Genomic DNA, 16,344 nt, shown 5'->3' on the forward strand with positions numbered 1-16,344 from the left:
AGACAATTTAACACCCGTGCATATCCATTTGACCCAGTTCGATCAATCGCATTCTCATCGTGAAGTGCAAGTCTAATATTCCGCCTCGTTGTCTTCGCGAAAAGTTAGAGCTCAGACCTGGCGCGTGGCTCTTCAACGCTCAGACTAAGTCCCGCGACACCACACAACGCGAAATTTTCACTTCTTAGCTACGTAAAAACCGACCTTCCGCTTTCGCGTCTGCATCCAAACTGTTCTCTTTGGTGTCTCCAGCCGAAATGTACTCTTTGGTGTCTAGACCATGTAATATTAGCAATTTTCGCCTCCCAAACATTAATATACGCTTAATAGTTAACTCCTGATGGCCTAAGGTTATCGAATAAATGTGAAGTGAAAGAAATGAACCATCGCATAGTAGCGACAGAATCTATTATACTTTATCTTTGCCGTTCTTGCGCGGTGCCTGTAAATCTCTATGTACATGTATCGATTAATAATATAAAAAAGAATTCTGTTGTTTCAAGACAAATGAGGCATTGGGCGTCTCACCTTTTACTGTTTGTATTTCATGAAAGGCGGACGCGGACTTGCTGCGTTCCGCATCGGTAATTTATATTTTATGTGAAAATATTCAATAAATGTACTAATTGTTATTTTTCCAGTCACAAAACATGTAGTTTCATGTAACTGATTACGAACAGACAGCATCAAAAGGACATTTTGACTGTTATTTATTAAGTATTTAACCACAATGGTCATCAATTGTAATTTAATTTGAAAAGGTACGTACCATTAAAAAAAATGTGTGTTAAAGATAAGTGGGTTTATTTTAGTAAATTAACGTTGATGATTTCCATCTCCTCTTTTACTTGAATGTTAATTATTTCGTGTTAGTTCATCACCAGAAATTACGATAACGCTGAAGGGCCGAACGTAGCATGAGGCAGAAGGAACATTATCGTTTTCCTATTATTTCTGAATCAACTCTTTTCTCTTTCTTTTAATTGTGTAGTGCTGCATTTCTTTTAAAGTCTATAAATCTTCTGGTCCGTTAGCGTTGTTCCGGGTATGACTACATCGCGACCATAAAAACGCACAGAAATGATAATGGTTCTTCCGAACGATGTCAAATAAATCAATCTGCTGCTCTTATTCAGGTATTTAATGCTCAACTTATGTTATTATAATAGTGCAATCAATCCCTCATTCTGTTGCCAAGTGTCCCACCAAAATATTCACTTTTTCGAAATTTTTCAAGAAAATACAGAATAGCAATTTTTTTTCTTTTCGCCCCCCAAGAACAACGCTATACTTGGCGTCCGAACAAGGACTCGATAAAAAATCATTTCATTAATGTGTTTAAAAACTTTTCAGTGTTTGTTCTAATAACTGTTTCATTTTTTCATATAGATGCAATTCAACCGAGAAGGAGAAGTGGGTCAAACCTTTAATCAGTTCAAAAGAACGACTTAAGATAAGGCTAAATTACGCGAGTATTCAGCCGTCTCGACATCAAGACAGCCAAAAGTAAGTGAAAATTTCATACGCAGTAGCCAAGCTTTCGTAGTGACGTAGCGTCTTTCGAGTTGATCAGAACGTAAACCGGTCTTTCCTTGCCTTGAAACAGCTTTACATAACTTTCTCCATAGTCCATTCTTCTGTGGTTAAATTCAGTGAAAGCGAACAAATATTGTCAGTTCATCAAATCATTTTTACAATATGGCGGATAATTACGCTAAAAACTGGTAAAACGTGTGGTATTTCATTTGTTTTTAATTACTAGAAACTATCTTGTCTCCTTGGCGTGCGGGAAAATCAGTTGTTACCCAGAGTCAAAATTTCATCTTACGTCCCAGTAAGCTATAGCACTACGTCACAGACAAACGACTGACGGCAGTGACAAACAATAACTGTAGCATTTTGACATTTCACAAATAATTCATGAACATTGCTGACGGTAAACAGCGGACACAGACAAAAGCAGATGGCAGAGGTGATGCGAATGGAACTCACTATCCATTACGATCACGCGCGATAGGTACACAAACGGAGGCAGAAGCAACCTCGACCGAACTTTTAGAAGGCGGTCCTAGTGTGCAAACTATTTCCGCTTTAGAAAAAAATAACATTGCCGCAATGATCGAAGCAATAATGCAACGCAAGTTCGAAAGTCAAAGACAGAGAGAAACGCAAAGAAAGGGACGTGAAAAGCACGGAAAGGAACGTGGAAAGCGGGAAAAATTAGACGGAAAGCCCCGCGAAGAAGAAGAGAAGGCCGAAAGACGGCGTAATAAAGACCAGATCCTTGCAAATCTTAATGAAAACATAAATTCAGTAAAAACAGACATAAATTCAGTAAAAACAGATCTGCAAACGGAGACAAATGAACCAAATACACGGTTAAATTCGGTAAAGGCCGAATTAAAGGCAGACATAACAGCTGATTCAAATACCCTGCTGGGTAATGTCCAAAACCAAATCAGTAGTCAGATCACGACCATGAGGTTACAAATTAACACACAAGTAGAGTCAAAAATAGAGGATATCTCAAAACGGTTAGGTGAAAAAATCGAAGCAGCCAAGAGAGAGATAAATTCAAAAGTGATGGAATATCATCAACAAGCTGCGACCTTAAAAGAAGATTATAATGTAATCTCTGATGAGGTCAAGGGAGTTAAAACTGCAGTAGACATGATCGAGAATGTTGTTTATGATCTTTCCAAACAGATTGATACCCTTAATACAGAGGATCAAATAAAGAATACTGTTAAGGCACATGCTGAAGCATTGTCCGACGACCACCAAGATTGGATTAAAAATTAAAAACAAAGACGGATTCATAGAAAACAAGGTCAAGAACGAACTCAGGGAAACTGTAAAAAATGTAACCTTTGAAATATTGCCAGCCCCTGGGAAAATAGGAGACACGGTCATGTCAGAATTAGGCCAGATAAGTCGAACGTTAGCTCAAGATTTACCTGAATGCCGTCAACAGATAGTTGGTGAAATTCGTACACTAAAATGTGAAGTTGAAAATTCCCCACATCCCGTGTCAGGAGAGTGGAATAATTCACCACCATGTGATGAACGCCAGCAGGTACATTACCGTTCACCACTTGATGACGCTCAAACCCATAGTTCTATAGAAGCACAATTTAATTGGAGTACCAGCCCACCCACTTTTGTCAGTTTGATGCAGGAGGAAATCGTGATCAAACATCGTGTTTTTCAGACCTATCACCCACAGAAAAGAGGAATTCATTCTGTAGTATACCCCTGAAATTTTTCAGGAATTTTTCCGAATAGCTGGAGTGACCACCAGCGAATTCTGTTCGTTACTGGATTTATCGTAGGCGATGCTACCTTATGGGGAACTGAAATGGTCGACTCTTGTGAAAGTTACAAAGAGTTTGAACAGTTGTATTTAGCTAAATTCTGGGGTTCTGGTGTGCAGCAGTGCCTGAGAAAAGAGGTTTACAACGCCGAAGTGTTTAACAGTTAGCGCGGTAGTCTGAGGAGATATTTTGAAAAGTACTTAGCGAAAATCAAGTTCTGGGATTCGCCAATCACCGCCAAAGACGTTATTATGACTCTAAAAGTAAAGCTAGCAGTTGCGATCAGAGAAAAGTTAGTCAATGTGTCTGAGGACGATACGGACACCTTCGTATGTGTGTTAGACTCATTAGATCTGATTTACGAGGACGCTAGAGTTGATGTTGGCAACGCCCACTTCAGTGCAGGCGGCCAGCACAATACGGAGTACGCAGGCAACAATGGCGGCCGAGCGAAAGCGCGTCACAGCGACGGCCAGTACCAACCCCACGACAGTTTCAAAAATGAAAAGGCAAAACGTACTCCAACAGTAAATACAAATTGAAGTATAATAACGGCCAGACATACAATCCAATATATAATTCGTCACCATATCAGTGCGGAAATGCAAATAATACACAGCCCCAGCGATATGGAAACACGCAACCGACCAACGGTAATCATCAAAAGGATCAGCCTTACGATTCAAATCGTCAGTGGAAAGGAAATAAACGGCATAATCATTGTGGAAACCAACGTACACTTATCAGTAACGGTTACAACCAACACAAGCCACAGCAAAATACTTTTCAACCACAAAATATGCACTTCACGCAACAAGCGAACGGACCTTCGGGAAGTCGGAAGCCTAAACGCCCGCATAATACCCAAATTTATTATGCGCAAGCGAGTACGCCAGGACAACAAGATCCATTTCCACCAGAGTTCGTACCACAAAACCAACACCAGCCTCGAGACTGAAGAAACTTTAAGAAATATAAATAAGCAGAAAAATAAGCGAAGAGCGGAAAATTAAAAGCAGCACAATTGAGCCTCCTAGAGGATACTGCAGGTTTGAATGGGGCACCCTGTCTAATAGTCCACACGAAATTAAAGCAATTAGGTATGACAAAGAGATGAAGTTACGGGATGATCTATTAGCAGACACTGAGACGAAAGACAATGATGACGCATGGGACGAACAAGTTCAAGCTTCCATAATTGCCAATATGTCAGTAACAGCCATTGTAGATACAGGAACTAGTATAAATGTCTTATCATTATGTTTATTTAAGCAAATATCCTCTGTATGCAAAGTTTTATCACTTCCAATTCAAGGTGGCACCGATTCGGGAGCAATTGGTCCACTAACACAATGTGCAAATCTTCAGACTCAGCTTCAAATCCAGATAGAGTCTATTTCAGTAAGATGCATTTTTTTTATTGTTAGAAACCTGTCAGTGCCATGTATCCTGAGTATGGATTTCTTGAGACAGACGAAAGCTAAAATTGACATCGAGCGTGGAATCTGTACTCTAGTAGCAGGTCAGCAACAAGTAACAGTAAATTTGTTAAGAAGTAAGGTGAAGACAAACTTTGGTGTGCTTCAAATAACAGTACGACCATGGACTAAGAGACAACAGTTCAATCAGACAGGAGACATGATAGATCTTGAAAGTGTTAATGACGATGAGTATAAAGACCTAATTCCCGGTCAGAATGAATTATACGTTAAAGCTAGTGACTCCACTGAATTATTCAGACAACAGAAGAATGAGCTTTACAGTTTGTTAACAGGTTACGTTCAAGTATTTTCTAAGAAACCTGGACTAAAAAAAGCTTTTGAATATCGAATGGATGTCCTGCCGCATTCAACCTACTGTAGAACAAGCTATTCCATTCCATATGCGAGACGCAAAACTGTCAAGTGCGAGATCAGGAAACTGTTACTCTGGAGTGTGATAGAAGTATTTCATTCACCTTATTAGAGTCCTTTATTGTCTGTACTAAAATAAGATGGTAGTGTCAGGCCAGTCCTAGATGCAAGATTAATCAGTAAAATTATAGTACCCATAAGAACGAGACCTGAGGCTCTTGAAGAGCATCTGCGGAAGTTTCATGGAGTTAAGTATTTGAGCACCCTTGATTTGAAAAGCAGTTACTAGCAAGTAAAACTTGCGCAGGAGTCTAGGAAGTACACTGCGTTTATATTTTCTGGTAGATCTTACCATTTCAAAGCTGTACCGTTTGGACTGAATGTGAGTTCCGGAATTTTTATTTCAGCCCTTGACTATGTACTAGGTCCTGAACTTTTAGATGAGGTAACAGTCTGTGTGGATGACGTTCTTGTAGCATCGAAAAATTCGGAAGATCATATGGCCCTTCTGCAAAAGGTATTTCAACGATTCAGAGAGTATGGTGTTACAGCAAATCTTAAGAAAGCCATGTTTGGAAAAAGTGAAATTAAATTTTTAGGACACATCGTCATCCCTGAATGAATTAAACCTGACCCGTAAAAACTGTCTGCTATAAAAAAACTTTCCAACCCCTGTTACAAAAAGGCAACTGAGATGATTTATCGGTCTCACGTCATTCTTCAGACGTTTTGTTTCCAATCAAGTATTGAACAATCCCGCCTCTCAGAACCTTTTGAAAAAGAACTCACACTGGAATTGGACGCCGGAATGCCAAGACGGATTTCAGAAAATTAAAGACAGTCTGGTTAACAGTAACACTCTCCATCATCCTCAGATGGATAACGAATTTTGCATTATTGCAGACGCTTCCTTTGTGGGTAACGGCGCTTGTCTTTCCAGATTCAATTAGTAGATGGATACGAGCAAATCCAAGTGATTAGCTTTGCGAGTCGAGTGTTATCTGAGTGTGAAAAATCTTATTGGGTTACGGAGTTGGAGGCACTCACCGTATCATTTCTCCTTACATGCAAGTTGCTACATCCCCGTCTTACTAGATGGTGCTTATTCCTACAGGATTATGACTTTAACATTGTATATATAAAAGGTAATGGTAAAGTTATAGCAGACGCACTTTCTCGCTCACTTGAGGGCTTACCAAAAACCAGCGGAATGGTGGAACAAATGTCTAGTTATAAAATTTTGTTAATGAAAGATCCAATTCACAGAACGTATTTTCTTCAGTTATATAGGCAGATTCAGATTCTTCAAATTACAGATCCAAAATGGAAAAGGGTTAAACAAATTCTTCACGAAAATCCAGCCCACAAGTTGTCAAAGTTTTATAAAGTTCATAAACAAGTGCTATTTCATGAGACGTCAGAGTCATATGAGAGATGGTGTGTTTGCGTCCCTCGAAGTTTCATTAAACATCTTCTGTGGTACACTCACATTTCAAAGGGTCACTACGGACCAGATAAATGTAAAAGGAAAATCTCGACTTACTGTTATGTTCCGAATCTACATCAGAGAATCAATAAATTATTGAGAAACTGCGTCATCTGTCAAAAGGCAAAATCCTTAAACATTTCCACTTCAATCCAACTAAATCCAATAATTGCTGAAAGGCCAAACCCGCTTCTTAGTATTGATTTGGCAGGTCCACTACCAACCGGTAGGGGAGGCGCTAAATACTTAGTAGCAATAATTGACAATTTTCTTGTGCAAATCCGATAATTCGTAGCACTGAAATTGATTATTTCCCACGATTCGGGGTTCCTGAGTCAATCTTGTACGATAACGCTTCAAATTTAACATCACGCCCGTGGCGTGCATTTCTTGCTAGCCGTGAAATCAAACAAATTTTGATATCCCAGTTTCGGCCGAAGAAGAATCGTAAGTGGCAACACATTTATGAAGGTTCCTTTGTGATAGTGACGAAACCATGCATAGGCAGCTATTTGTTATCTGGCCTTGCCACGAATAAAATCAAAGGTATGTTCCACCATCAACATTTAAGAAAATCTGATAACAAAAGAAATTAAGGTAATCTAAGCTGTAAGAAAATTCTAAGATATTGGAGATCAGGATTAACCAATGAATGACAAGAACTGAACTGAACTGACTACGGACGTTAACCGGTGCTAAAAGGAAATCTTACGTGTTAAAACAACGTGTCTTGAAAATAAAATACAGAAGAAGTTGTAGACAAATATTTAAATTAACAATCTTCATGTAAACAGGAGGACATGTCTTAGAGGCGATTTCCCATTTTAGTTATAAGTTAGTATGTAAGAAAAATGATGTACTCGAGAGGTATTAATTAGCCCCGAGGTACTAAAATGAGGAAAAAGAAAGGAGCGAATAATACACTTCTCTCGCTAAATACTAAATATAAAAGTGATGATTATATGCTCTTAGTACTAGTAAATGAAATTTAATTGATGACAAATTAATGATCTGTTTTGAATGAATATACTTAACATCCAGACAAAGGAGAAAAGCAGTGTGAAAAGATTCGATTCCATGAGGTTATTCGCTAATTTCAAATGTGAAGTAAATATGGCACCATCCGTTAGCGCAAAGCAGTCGGCAGATTTAGCTTGTAAGTTCCAGCACAGTGCTGTGCCAGCGATAAAATAACATCTCTTTGAAGTAAACAGATACCTAGGATTAAGCATGAACAGATTGATAATGCAGAGCAATTGTTCTAAAAAGACCTGACGTTAACCTTAAGTAAAAGCGTCATGGAATGAAGAGGAAGTTAATTATATAATGCATAAACTTGACTTAGTCTAAGGAATTAACAAAGAGCAGTAAGCAAGATGCAGCACGATACATATTAGATATACATGCTTGAAGTGATGGATTTTATTTTAAGTTACAACTGCAATATTTATTTTTTTCTCTGTGATTACGTGATTATTGAATCCCTTTCCTAAGTGCAAATCCTTTAATATCCTAGATCCTATCCACTTCCCAGGATCAACTTGTAGAGATGCACGTGAGCTTGAGAAGTGAGGCATAACGTATAAAAATGAGTAGGTTCACGGCGCGTAAATTGCTTTTGTATTGCGCAATGTAAATTAAATTTTCGACCTCATTGTGGAGTGATTTAAATTCTTTCGACGATCCGCGAGTAGGCCCGCTTTGCCGACTATTCCTTTTCAACTGTTTGTATTTCTACACGAAATCCAGAGGCGGATTTGCTATCTTCAAATCTGTCGTCCTATTTTCTTTAAAGACAATCACATACGAGAGAAACTTTGACATAAATGAGGCACCACTCACAAGTCACTAAATAAGATGAGCATTAAAAAATGTATTGGGCCTACAAAATGAATAAGCAAGCGTGATAAAGATTACTATGAATGAAATTAATTTGTAAAGGAAACTGGAATGAATTTGGTCAAAAAAATAATAGCTTACCTGTGACCGTAGGCATAAATCGTAGAGGAAAAGACTAATTAAGAAACCACTGTTGTGATTCAAAGTCGTCAATTAGATTATTTCTCGATTTCAATGAACTCTTGTAAATATTAGTATGTAAATCAACTTGTAAACCCAGTGTGATGTTATGAAGTGAGAATTTCATCGAATACAAGGTTCATGCAGACGTTCACCACAGTGCAAGTGAAGTTTTAAAGTTCGACGTTTTTCAGTGTCAGTATTCTACTGCACCATATGTTTGAAAAATTCAGTTTTATGTTCAATGTGTCTTAATCAGTGTCATTCCACACATGCAGTTGCAGCTGTTGCTACCACTTACCTGTGAATCGGTAACTGGATAGTGGACAGGAAGTGATGTGAGGCAGTTTCGGTGGCAGAAGCTCCCTCCAGCAATCTAAAACGCAGAAAGCCACCATCCGACGAACAAAAGCGACGCACGGCACCTCAAACGTGAAATCAAAGCTCTGCAAGTAAGCTCCGGTCACGTGCACACGCAGTCTGCTGGGCCGAACGCAGCATGAGGCCGAAGGAACATTATCGTTTTCCTATTATTTCTGAATTTTTAATTGTGTAGTGTTGCATTTCTTTTAAAGTCTATATATCTTCTGGTCCCGTAGTGTTGTTCAAGGTATGACTACATCGCGACTATAAAAATGCACGGAAATGATAATCTTTCTTCCGAACATCTCAAATAAATCAATCTGCTGCTGTTATTCAGGTATTTAATGCTCAACGTATGTTATTGCAATAGTGTAATCAATCCCTCATTCTGTTCCAAGTGGTCCACCAAAATATTCACTTTATGTACACTTTTCAAAAAAATATAAAATAACAGTTCTTTTCCTTTTCACCCCCCAAGAGCAACGCTATAACCAGAACTGCCCTCTGCCCGTCCCCGGCAGCGTTTCCCCCGCGCAGAACCTCCTCGCTTAACTGACTAGGTCTGATCCCTTTCCTGAAGCCGTCCATCTGATTGGGTACAGCTTATTCTACATTATTTTACCATATTTAAATAATCAAAGCTTAACCAGGCCTCAATAGACAATAGACAGCTGTCAGTTTCCCCATTTCGTGGTGAATCTGCCCCCTTTGTGGCACGCAGTCCTGCACGACAGGGTTCGTTTCACAATTCCTGTAGGCTGACTGTTTCGGCCGTATATATTTAAATGAGAGCGCAATGCTCACATGTCTGAGATTTGCAACTGTGATAGTAAAATTAAATCAATTTGGAATATTGTTGAATGGGAAAGAGGGCAAACAAGACCACAGGAAGACTATATTATCATCATACTGAATGAAAGGTTTATTAACAGGAAGTCAGAGTTTGAAAATACTTTTAATAATCTTCTTTTAGATGTTTTGGAAAAAAAGGATCCAGATATTCATTAGAAAAGACAAAGCTATGTATGGAAGAGCCAATACCTGCAATTCGGTAGAAGTGAAGTTTCTTCCACTCTACGTCTGAAGTTAGAAATAGAATAGACGCACTCAAGAGTAAAAACCCGTGTAAAATTAATGGCGTCTCCAAAAAAGTATTAAAAGCTAGTTCCCAACACATAAGTGGGATTCTGAGCCAAATATGCAATAGCTCACTGAAACACGGCACTTTCCTGTGAGTTTGAAATATGCTACTGCTAAAAATTTTCATAAAAAAGGGGAAAGGTCTGATGCCAACAACTACCGTCCAATCTCACTTATGTCAACATTGTCCAAATTTCTTGAAGAAGCACTGTATTCAAGAGTAACTTCACGTATTTGTAAAGATAAAGTACTAGCATAATGCCACTTTGGTTTTCAGAGAGTCATTTCAACAGAAAATTATACCTATGCTTTCACTGATCAAACATTAAACGCCCTGAACAATCGAACATCACCAGTTGTGATTATATGTAATCTCTCAAAACATTTGACTGTGTAAATTATGGAATTCTCCTAGAGAAGCTGAAGTATTGTGGAATGAGTCGGACAGAGCACAAACGGTTTCATTCATAATTCACTGGAAGAGAAAAGAAGGTCGAAATAAACAGTTGACATAATGAGCATAAATCAGAAGATTCCTGAAACTGGGGTTTTATCAAGAACGAGGTCCCAGAAGGTTCAATCTTGGATCCCTTTATGTTGACGAAGAAGGGAAGCACGCTTTTCTGCTGCGTTACAAGTATTTAATCACACCCGACAGAAAGAACTGCCTGAGGAAATTGTAAGTAATGTCTTTCAGAAAATCATTAAGTCGTTCTCTGGAAATTAACTCTCATCAAAATTTGATGAAATACAGTATATACAGATCTATATTAAATACATTTCTGTACAGTAAATGGCACAACCCCATTGATAATTATAGAGGTTGAACAGAAGTATGTAGGAATATTCGAAATCTTTGGGTAGGTGCGCTGATGAGAGATGAAAGATTGAATTGGAGGAAACAGATTGATGATCTGTTTAAACGTTTGAGTTCTGATTCTTACGCTATTAGAGTTACTGCAAATTTTTGCGTTCAACGTATAAGTAAATTAGCTTACTACTCCTTCTTTCATTCACTCCTTTTGTACAGCCTAATATTTTTGGGTAATTCATCACTAAGGTCTGTAAGTTTTCATTGCAAAAAAGTGTGTAATCAGAATAATAGCTGGATCTCAGCCAAGATTATCTTGCAGACGTTTATTTAAGGAACTAGAATATCTAATAGACAGATTAATTTTTTGATATAAATTAGTAATCTTACAATTAAAAAAGGAAGAGGAATAAACCCTTCGATTATGGAATTAAAGAAATCTTTTGTTGCACTGACATGGACTACATCATAAAGAAGTGTCATACTAATGATCTGTAGGACAAGTATTAAGGGGAGGCGGAAGGCAAGTGGGCTTAAAAAATTCAATTTTTAGATTTTAGTATATCTGAACTGCCTGGTCTTGCCTGCATGAAACAGTTTTTGTTTTGTATAAATACGACAATTCTTTCGTGGGGTATGATGGTTTTACTGACGCTCTGTGCAATCTGGCATTTAAATGCCACACATTCATTTTTGCAGCATGCAGAGATAATGCACAGCATTCGTTTACTCCTTGTATATTACTTCATGCATCTATTGTTATATCGCTTCAAAATTTCCTACCCTGTACCTACTATCCATACTCGTTTTTCCGATCGTGTTTGTTTTGCTTTCGACTGGTAATGGTTGTACTTAGTGAAGTTTATTGTGAGTGTAGTACGTGTCGATTTGAATTTTCTTTGGTGCATCGTGTTTTCGTAAAACTGCCACGAATAGAGATATTCTCGCCTACATTAAAATTCAGACGAAATAAATTAGTAAATGTAAATGTGGTTAGTGGGTCGAAAGACCCAAGTATATTAGACATAAAGAAAATCAACACATCAAGAAAGAAACTGCAATGTCTTCAAGGCATTTCCTCCCAGTCAGTTTGTGGAAATGAACATTCGTTTGGAAATACCCCTTATGATGAACCTTAGGATGCTGTGATTTCATTTCCAAAAATACTGTGTGCAGAATATGTTGTGGTGACGTATGTTTAGATGAGAATCAGCGTCTTCGTAAAAGTATTGTGTCCAACCTGACACTGAGTTGTACAAAATGTGGTGCAGTTGCTACAACAATGACATCAAAAGTGCCAATTAATACTTTATATGAGAACAACATAAGGCTAGTTTATGGTCCCAGATCTCTTGGTAAAGGGATGGAGGCAGGCAAACTCTTATGTGCATTACTTAATATTCCAAATCCTCCGTCAGAATTTATGACTTACAATAATGTTATTGGTAATGGTTTGTTGGTTTGTGGGAGTAAAGGGACCAAACTATTGGTAGTGCTATTGCTAAAGATTGTAACATCTCAATGAAGGAAGCAGCAGAAAAAGCACTCAAAAAAGTGATGACTGTGAAAGTGGTGAAATTTGTGCACTTTTGATGGCAGCTGGCAGAAACGTGGACACAGTTCACAAAATGGTATCGTGACAGAACATCATTTAACACCGGCAAGATAATTGATGTCGAGATTCTAAGCAAGTACTGCAAAACTTGTGACAGTGGAAATGAGAAAGAGCATGAACATAACTGTGATATGAATTATTTTGGTCCAAGTGGTAGAATGGAAGTAGCAGGAGTTTTCAGGATTTTTAATCGTTCAGTGGCAAACAGACATGTCAGATACACACAGTATTTACGGGACAGTGCCAGCAAGGCTTATGACCCGCTATGTGCAGAACAACCCTATGGTCCTAATGTCACAATTTCTATATTAGAGTGCATTGGGTATGTCCTGAAGAGAATGGGGTCCAGGCTGAGAAGACTACTGAAAGAAAAGTCAAAAATAGTATTGGCAAATGGTGAGAAGATAGGTGGTAATGGTCGCCTGACAAATGTTGAAATAGATAGATTACCGAATTACTATGGCTTGGCCATAAGAAGAGATGTAGGGAATTTAGAAAACATGAAAAAAGTTGTATGGGCTATCTTTTTCCATAAGCTTTCCACAAATGAAAATCCAGTGCACGTTCTCTGCCCAAATGATCCTGACACTTGGTGCAAGTACAGGAGAAGTGCCAGATATGACCACAAACATTCTTTACCTGCATCATTAATGTATGAAATTGAACCCATATTTAAAAACCTTTGTAAAGATACCTTGTTGAAGAAATTTCCTCATGAGACAACCCAAAATTTAAATGAATGTGTGAATTCTGTCATTTGGAACCGGTTACAAAAAACTGTATTTGTTCAACTTACAACCCAAAAATTTGGTGTTTATGAAGCTATTTTATGCCTCAATGATGGCTTAATTAGATAAACGAATGCTTTGGAATTATTGGGCATAAAATCTAGTGGAAATACTGCAAAATCCATGGTGCAAACAGATAAGGAAAGAATCCGCAAAGCAGATATTGCTAATTTAAAATACACAAAAGAAGCCAGCAGAAAAGAAGAGGGACCAAGAGAAGACAAGAAGATCATCGTGATTCAGATGATGCTAAGTATGGTCCAGGAACATATTTGCGGTAAGTAATTTTTGTCAATGACTATACTAGAATTGCAATATTAAACTTTAAATGGATTTTTCTGAAAACTACTTTTTTTTACTTTCAGTTACCATTATTTGGTAAAGTAATGGGGTTAGAAACATGAAAGTTGGGCAGTTTGTACTGCATTTGGTAATAAGTTATCACATGTAAACTGAGAACCACCAATCAATCAGAACTGTTTTATAATAATTAATGTCAAAAAAAGTAAAATTTACTAGTGAAAGAATATTTATTTTCTTCAAAAGCATAAGAGGTATTTTGTTCATTTTACTTGTAATTTGAACCATATATGTTATATATATGCATTAAAAATTTCGTTGTTTTATCACTTATAGTTCTTTTGAAAAGTGTACCTACTCAAAGGGTAAAATAGCATTGGCAGAATAGGGATAAAAATTGCCTTCCGTCTCCCCTTAATGCAGTATAGTCTAATGTAATCCCAATCTAACCTTTTATAAGGCGAATGTCAAAGATATGCTGTTTAAACGGTACGGTGGTACAGGGATGTCTATCCCGATCGTCCCCGGCCGTCTCTGCAAGTACTTGCACGATTTATTGGGTCACTAGTGGTAACAGGCAGTTTTAACGTCACACAAAGACCGAGGATGGAGTCTGCAGCTGACAGAGCACATGAAGAAGCCATTCTGGCTACGACACTTATCAATCCGCTTAGAGCCAACAGACGTGTTGCCGAGGACTACTGGATTTGCCAGACGAAAGTCATTCGCACTTCCGTCGAAATAAATTCCACACTTACCTGCAAACTGCATTAGACACTCAAAGGGGGTCATGGCGATTGTTTTGGACAAAAATTGTCGATTTCCTCTGCCGCGTCTGAGAACGACACTACTTTTGTCCACCGTGTGGTCCTAACCTTCCAAGCAACGTTATGAACTCCGGTAACGTAAATTTACGTAACATGTACTAGTGGGCAATTGAAAATCTGCGCAAGTTTCGTCAGGAAAAAACGCCAATGACAATGGCGTGTAAACGTATGGCGCAGCATCCCACGCCGTCCCACTGTGGAATTTTACTTCACCTCAGGGTTGTTAAGAATATACCCATATTTAGTGCGAACATTGTAACTGTTCTTCAAAAGATTTACCACTGAATAGGCGACAGTGTATGTGGTTCTAACATTACGCTGCCGAGCTTATTCTTCCCGCGTTGCAACGCCAATAACGAATAAATAATTTCTTGACCTTTGCATAGGACGTGAGCGCAGTGCAATGGACGGCTAGGTCCACGGGTTTCACTCATTTTGATTTCTTTCTGTGCGAAGCACTGAAACATGCAATATATCATGAAACCCGAACCACCCTACAGCGTATTATCCAAAGTAATTTCATCTAATCATCTCTCTCTGGAACAGCGACTGATATTTGTTATGTTGGTGACATGTCGTCAATCACTCTGAATAGTTTATTTAAAATTTACTCCATTTCACTGCAATTCTGAGTAATCCCGAGAAACATATTTGTCCAAGAATAGGTGTTTCTCCTTTAGAAGGTTTGAGGCCTCTCCAGGCAGTTATTATGCAGTATGGACGACCGACGTTTCTGTTTCGGCTTTGACACGTAAGCAGCAATGGAGACGATTCGCAAGGAAAACTGTGTGGCGTAACTGTAGCTGTTTCCACAGAAATCTGGAAACGTACACACTTCTGCAAAATTTTCCTAAGCCCCATCTGACGCCCCAGAATGCAGCATTTGCCGTAGTTCCATGTTGAAAAACCATAGCTGACTCTGTAGAGGAGATGAGATTTTATCTTACACCTTAAGCCGTCCTTTCTGCATATGTCGTCGGACTCTTGCATGAGAGCTCTGCTTGACGTTGTTTACACCGCAACAGCGGACTCTGTCCACAATACTTTCTAATTTTGGTACGTTTCTCAGATCTTCTTCTGGAATGTTTCAATGTCAGTATTAACAAGCGCTATATCAATATAAGTGTCTTTCGACTTTCTAAGGGCTATCGGATACAGCGATATCGAAATAAATCCAACAAACAACTGTGGACAATGTTTGAAATGGGTCGCATGAAACCAGTCATAAAAACCATCAGAAGGTGAAACAAGTATGGTCTTCGTAATGGAGTCGAATACTTTTCAGATCATACTTGTTTCAACTTCTGATGGTTGTTCTGACTGGTTTCACGCAACCCATTGCACACACAATCCATAGTTACTTGTTGGATTTATTCCGATCTCGGTCTGCCACTACATTCTTTTCATTTACAGTCCCCCCGGTAATACCGATGTTACGTCTTGATGTCTTAACATGTGTTAGTTATTCTATACCTTCTTATTGTCATTTTTTCACGCGTTGCTCTACTCCCCAATTTTTCGGAGAATCTCGACTTCATATCTTTCCGGTCCAACTAATTTTCGACGACGTTCAGTACCACCGTATCTCAAACTGTTAGATTTTCTTCTTTGGCTGTTTTCCCACATTCCATCATTCACTTCCGTGCAATGTTGTGCTCCAGTCACAAATTCAGGGCGATGTTTGAGACTAGCAGGCTTCTTTTCGCCTGTGCGCCTCCTTTCCATGTATTAGATTTATGTCGTCGTTGCTTCGATCGGCGTGAGTTAGCTTCGAAGGTAGCAGAATTCCTGCACTCCATCTAATAAATGGTCCCTAAATTTGTTAGCG

Source organism: Schistocerca serialis, chromosome 6 (assembly GCF_023864345.2).
Source record: "Schistocerca serialis cubense isolate TAMUIC-IGC-003099 chromosome 6, iqSchSeri2.2, whole genome shotgun sequence".
Lineage (NCBI taxonomy): Eukaryota > Metazoa > Arthropoda > Insecta > Orthoptera > Acrididae > Schistocerca > Schistocerca serialis.